The sequence below is a fragment of the Dama dama genome, chromosome 22 (genome assembly GCF_033118175.1).
Source record: "Dama dama isolate Ldn47 chromosome 22, ASM3311817v1, whole genome shotgun sequence".
NCBI classification, from domain to species: domain Eukaryota; kingdom Metazoa; phylum Chordata; class Mammalia; order Artiodactyla; family Cervidae; genus Dama; species Dama dama.
The window spans coordinates 27,212,110-27,218,109 of record NC_083702.1 but is presented as its reverse complement, the minus strand read 5'-3'; positions in this window follow the sequence as shown (position 1 = coordinate 27,218,109).

Genomic DNA, 6,000 nt, shown 5'->3' with positions numbered 1-6,000 from the left:
GTCTGGGTGTGGTGTTAACTTCTAGTTTTCTTTCCTGTAATGGGTCAGCCTTCTTTGGTTAGTGAAACTCACCGGGCTTATGACAGCAGAATTTCTTTTTGGAGGCTCTGTCTTTAAGCAGATAAAAGTTTAGAGAAAACTTTCCACCTCACCCCAACACTTGTTATTTTTCAAATGCATACAGCTCATAGTAATCAATAGACCAAAGTGATATAGAGTCATCCCTCTGAATCAACAGTGAATTGGTTCCAGGACCCCTAGCAGATATCAAAGTCATGAATACTCAAGTCTCTTATATAAGATGGTGTAGTGTTTGCATTTAACCTATGCACATTCTCCTTTATACTTTAAATCATCTCTAGATTACTTATGATAATTAATACACTATAATCGCTATGTAAATATTTGCAAATACAATGTAAATAGTATGTAAATAGTTACTGGATTATGGCAAATTCAAGTTTTGCTTTTCAGAAGTTTCTGGAATTTTTTCCCAAGTATTTTTCATTTGCATTTGGATGAATCTGCTTATGCAGAGTCTATGAATACGGAAGGCAAAGTGTATTTTGGGCTGGCATATTCTGCTATCCTTCAAAATTGAAAGCTGCTTAATTTTCTTAAGAATATGCACAAATATTTAATTAACATTGGAAATCTAGTATAGGAATAAATTTTATAGTTAATATCTTTTAAAAGACAGGTATGACATGATTATTTTATTTTTATTTTTAAAATCACCCATTTATTTTCTAGCCTCTTAAAATAATGCTCCTTTGTTTGAAAGAATCAACCATCTATATACCTTTGCAACTGTATTCAATCATTGATGAAATAACACCAAATAACAATAACTATTTGTTACTGAAAGAAGATAATATATGGGAAAATTAAAATTAAATTGTACATTGTGTGCATGCTAAGTTCTTCAGTCGTATCTGACTCTTTGCGACCCTTTGGACTATAGCCCGCCAGGCTCCTATGTCCATGGGATTCTCCAGGCACGAATATCAGAGTGGATTGCCATGCCCTCCTCCAGGGTATCCCAAGACAGGGATGGAAACCATGTCTCCTGTGTCTCCTGCATTGGCAGGTATATTCTTTGCTACTAGCTCCACATGGGAAGCCCAAATTGTGCATTACATAATGGAAATCTACATAAGTTAGGTCAAACTTTCCAAATGCATTCTGACAATAAATTTATTTGTAAAACGGAGTTCAATAGAATAATATGCTGCATTTCTAGATTCTTTAAAAAAGAAAGCAAATTTATTTATTTTTCAAAATAAATCTATATTTGAGTCCCTAAATGCTAAGTATAAGTAAAAATATCAGTCTCCTGAAAGCTCTGAAGAAATTAGAAATGAGAGTGGTATTACCAAAAGAGAATTAAAGTAGAATATTTAGAAATAATGAATATTTAGAAATAATAAATAATAGAAACAATCTATTATTGTTTATGAATTTTAAAGCTAATTTTAAAAACTAATGAGGAAATGGGTTTAAAAATTTTACAGATACTTAGAAAAATACAGGGAAAAAAATGCACCAAAGTAGATGAGAAGATTTCAGGGACATTATAATATTTTACCTATTTTGTGAACTTAAGTCACATTAAAGTAGTATGCATCAATAATATAGAAATATCTGTTTGAAAAGAAATCGTTGTTTGCTTCTACAGGTCTATGTTCCCTGGCGAATTACTAGCTGGCTAGCTGTGGATTAAAATGATCTAGTGGTCTACCGGGACAAAAAGAAGGCCTTGGGCAACCACTCACCTTACAATGTAAAACCCTTTCTTACAAAATTAAACACAGAATGAGTTGCATTGAACTCTGCTCACTTTTGCTTTGTTTCTTTTATCTTATCTCTTTGAAACTCAAGAAGCGATGTTATATGAAAGCATTAAGGTTGATTTCATCTGTGATTTGAAGAATATCCATATTACAGATTATTAAATTAATAGCAATCTAACCTTGAAAGCACCTCTATCCGCTGAAAGAGCAACACTTCATCACCTGTTTTGATTCATTAATGTATCATTTAACTTGGTATGACACATGTTCAGCAGTTATAATTACATTATGGTCTTCCTATTGCATCAGCTCTGCTCCAAGTTTCTGTCACCACAAGTCCAATTTTCAACACAGAGCAATCCACTGCACTCTTTCCTTATTAGTGTCATCTTTAATGTAGCAGAGAGGCTGAACCATTACTTGGCACTGAGAGTTTAACAGCAATTAACCCCTGCTCTCTCCCCGGGGAGAAGTACATCAGCAACTTGCCAAAACACAGTAAACAAGCTGGCCGAGATCAATGTGCAGCCACGCTGGCTGCAGAGCACCTAGTGTATTAATTTAAGGCTGAAATATATGGAAAAAGGAGGAAATGATCTGCATGAAATTAACCTGAGCCACTCCCCTACCCTAAACTGGATAGATCTCTTCCCATGGATAGATATAGGACTTCAAAAAAAAAAAAAGGAAAGAAAATCTTGCTTACAGTTAGCAGACCCTACATGTTTATTCAGCTTTATGGCCACAAGAAAATAATTATTGAATTGATTATTTCACAGAATGGCTTTTGAGGATGGAAAATGAAATGCATCAACAGTGTATTCACATAATTTAAAGGTCAAATTCAAAGAGCAAATGACAAAGCAAACTCAGTTTTGAGATAGTCTTTGGTTGTTCTAACATACAAATGACTGGGAAGCAGAGTCATACATGATTATCTGTAAATTTCAACTTCATTCTTAGCATGATGAAGTATGTAGTTCTGAGTACGGATGGTGCAAACTCTAAGAAAGCGCAGAGACAACGTCCAGAGAAGAATATACGGTCTGACATTTTCTAGACTCATTCTGCCATAATTTGTAACTGTGGACCCTCAATCCAAGGTCCTTTAATACTACACTATACTGAAACTGAGCAACCATAACACTGAGACCGTTAAGTGTCTTCTGTAGATGGATATAAGAAATGGTAAAATATTTGGAGGGCGTACATGGACCTAGATCAAAGATTTAGCATGTTACTTTATTTCAGTGCATTAAAAAAAAAAAAAAAAGACTGTAGCTCTAAAGTGTCCAGTCATTTTCCTGTTGTTACCTGAGTCACTTTCACTTGCTTATACTATGCAATTTCACTTTACCTTGCCAAGATTGGCACCACACATCACAGCTTTTAAAATGCTGAATGGTACCCTGAGTTTCACTTTGAACTGAAACAATCAACTCTTGAAGATACAAAATTCCTTTTGTATGAAAATATTAATTAATTCATGTGTCTGCATCACTTTTCTCTCCCATATTTCTTTGCAGAGATGGCAGTCTAGAATAAATGGAATTTTACCACTTCCTTGCTAAAAACTCTTTAATGATTTCCTACTACCTTTAGAATACATACATATATACACAGTACGTTAGTAATTAACTAAGTCCAAATTCTTTTCCAAAATTTGAGACCCTACATGATTTATCCCTTTCTTCTGCTTTATCTCTTTCTAGGTAAGATCTACTTCACTCCTACTCTTCTGTCTGCTGTTCCCAATCTTCAGGCACAATGAACTATTTTTTCCTGAATAAGCTATGCCTTGGGCTCTTCTACCACCTCCATGGGCTTCACATATTCATTTTTTTTTTTTTTTTATCTTCTTTCTGGCATACCTTTCTCTAAGCAAAAATTCCTACATTTTATTATTTCATATGATTCACTCCTCTTTCTCATATAGGCCCTTGGAAATACCACATATACACAAAGTCTCCTTCTGAATATCTTTCTACAATCTCTCATTCTGTCTCTGACTGTCTGTCCGTCTCTCTATACATACATTTAGACATGTAAGCACTCATATTTAGATACTGGACTTTCTTGGGGGGCTCAGATGGTAAAGAATCTGCCTGCAATGCAAGATACCCAAGCTTGACCTCTGGGTTGGGACGATCCCCTGGAGAAAGGAATGGGTACCCATTCCAGCATTCCTGCCTGGAGAATCCCATGGACAGAGAAACCTGGTGGACTACAGTCCATGAGGCTGCAAAGAGTTGGACATGACTGACTGACTTTCACACACACTCATTTAGATATTAAATGTTTATCTTCCTGTCTACACTATGTTAACTCTAGGAATCAAATAGTTTTACTTTCTTCATAATGCCTGATGTTCCTATTATCTATTGTTACATATTTTAAAAATCACAGTATCTGAAATTGTTAGCTATTTGCTTGCTTCCCTTTGTGTTCTGTATTGTTCACCACTGGTGCCTAAGAAACCATCCAGAAATTAACAAATACTCAAAAAAATTATTTTGAATGAATGGTTGACTAAATTAATTTTTAGTATAAATAATGTAGATAGTACCTGCCACAAAAATAAAGCTGTACTGTTTCTAACCTAGAGAGAATATGAATGGTCTTATAATTGGAATAGATATAGAAGTCTCCAAACTCTATAAATAGCCAAAGAAAAATGACTTCTCAAACTAGAGTACTATAATCATTTTGTTCAAAAATACAATTTGGAAGTTGTTAAAAATTCTTGAATGAAAGAGTTATGTAGTATGGAAAATTAAGTGAAATAAATGTATTTACAGGGAGGTGTCCAAAGAACACAAACATTTTAAAAGATATGGATTTATGATTGGATTTATCTTAAATTCTGGTGTCAGTAGGTATTTTTATTATAATTTGTAAATGTGTATAAGGATTTAAAAGCTATTGAAACTGTTTTTAAATTATTTAAGAAATTTTCATCTGCTGCCAATTGGGTTATTGATAAAAAAAAATACTATCAATATTCCCCATTCTCAAGATGCAATACTGTGATTTTGTGATAGGACAATTAATTGCCCTAAATCAAACCTGATATTCTGAGTTGATCTCAACTCATCAACTTAAGGCCTTGCAACATTAAACTACCTCTCATACAATTACTGCTAACCAGTATAAACTCTGTGCGACTTTCCTAGTCAATTTCCACATGCTTTTAGGAGACTCAGATCCTAGTAGACCTCTCAGGATAGTGGGTAAAAGTCCTTGAGGATTTATTTAGTTTATATTCCAAATATAGTTAGGAGACCCTCAGTGGGCTTAGGGGTGGGGGAAGGGTAACCGAAGTCAGAGTTTTCCAACCATTGGTAGGCAGAGAATGAAGCATCATTTTACCTCTTCAGCCTGCATTTTTCTCCTGCCCCTGCTGAATAATCCACTCAACAAATTTTTGTTGTATACGTCATAAAAACCAGGTACTGTTCTAGAAATTGATGATATAAATGTGCAAATCTGAAACTGCTGATCTCATAAACCTTATACAATAAGTTCCCTACATTCAAATAAGTTCCAAGTCCGATTGGTTCATAAGTTCAAAAAAGTTAGCCTAGGTACCCAACTAACACAATTGGCTATATAGTACTTTACTGTAATAGTTTTATAATACTTTCCACACAAATAATACATTAAAAACAAAAATGAAGAAAACATTTTTAATCTTACCGAGTACTGTACAATACTCAGTACAGTACCTGGAAAAGTACAGTAGTCCAGTACAACAGCTGACATACAGGGGCTGGCATCGAGTGAACAGGCAGGAAGAGTTAGTGGCTGGAGGAGAGAGAGAAGGTGGAAGATTGACGAGCTGAAGGATCATCATCAATAGATGGGGGACAAGCTGCATCATGCGTGATGGTGATGGAAAGCATATCCACATCTTTGAAAATTCACAACTCAAAGGTTCATAATTTTGGGGATATATTGTGCTTGAGTGACAGAAAATTCACAATGAAAAAATGAGGACAAAAATATATAGTCATTACAAGGGTAGGTGCTAAGGAAGAAAAACAGAGCAGGGGGAAATACTGGAAGTTCTGTGAGGAAATAATTTTAAATTAATTGGTCAGCAAAACTATATTAGAAAGAGACATTTGAACTTGAGCCATTTAGGTAAGAGGTGTCAGAACCTCAGCTGAGCTGGAGAGAACCAAATTGTTAGGTATTGCTGCAGGAG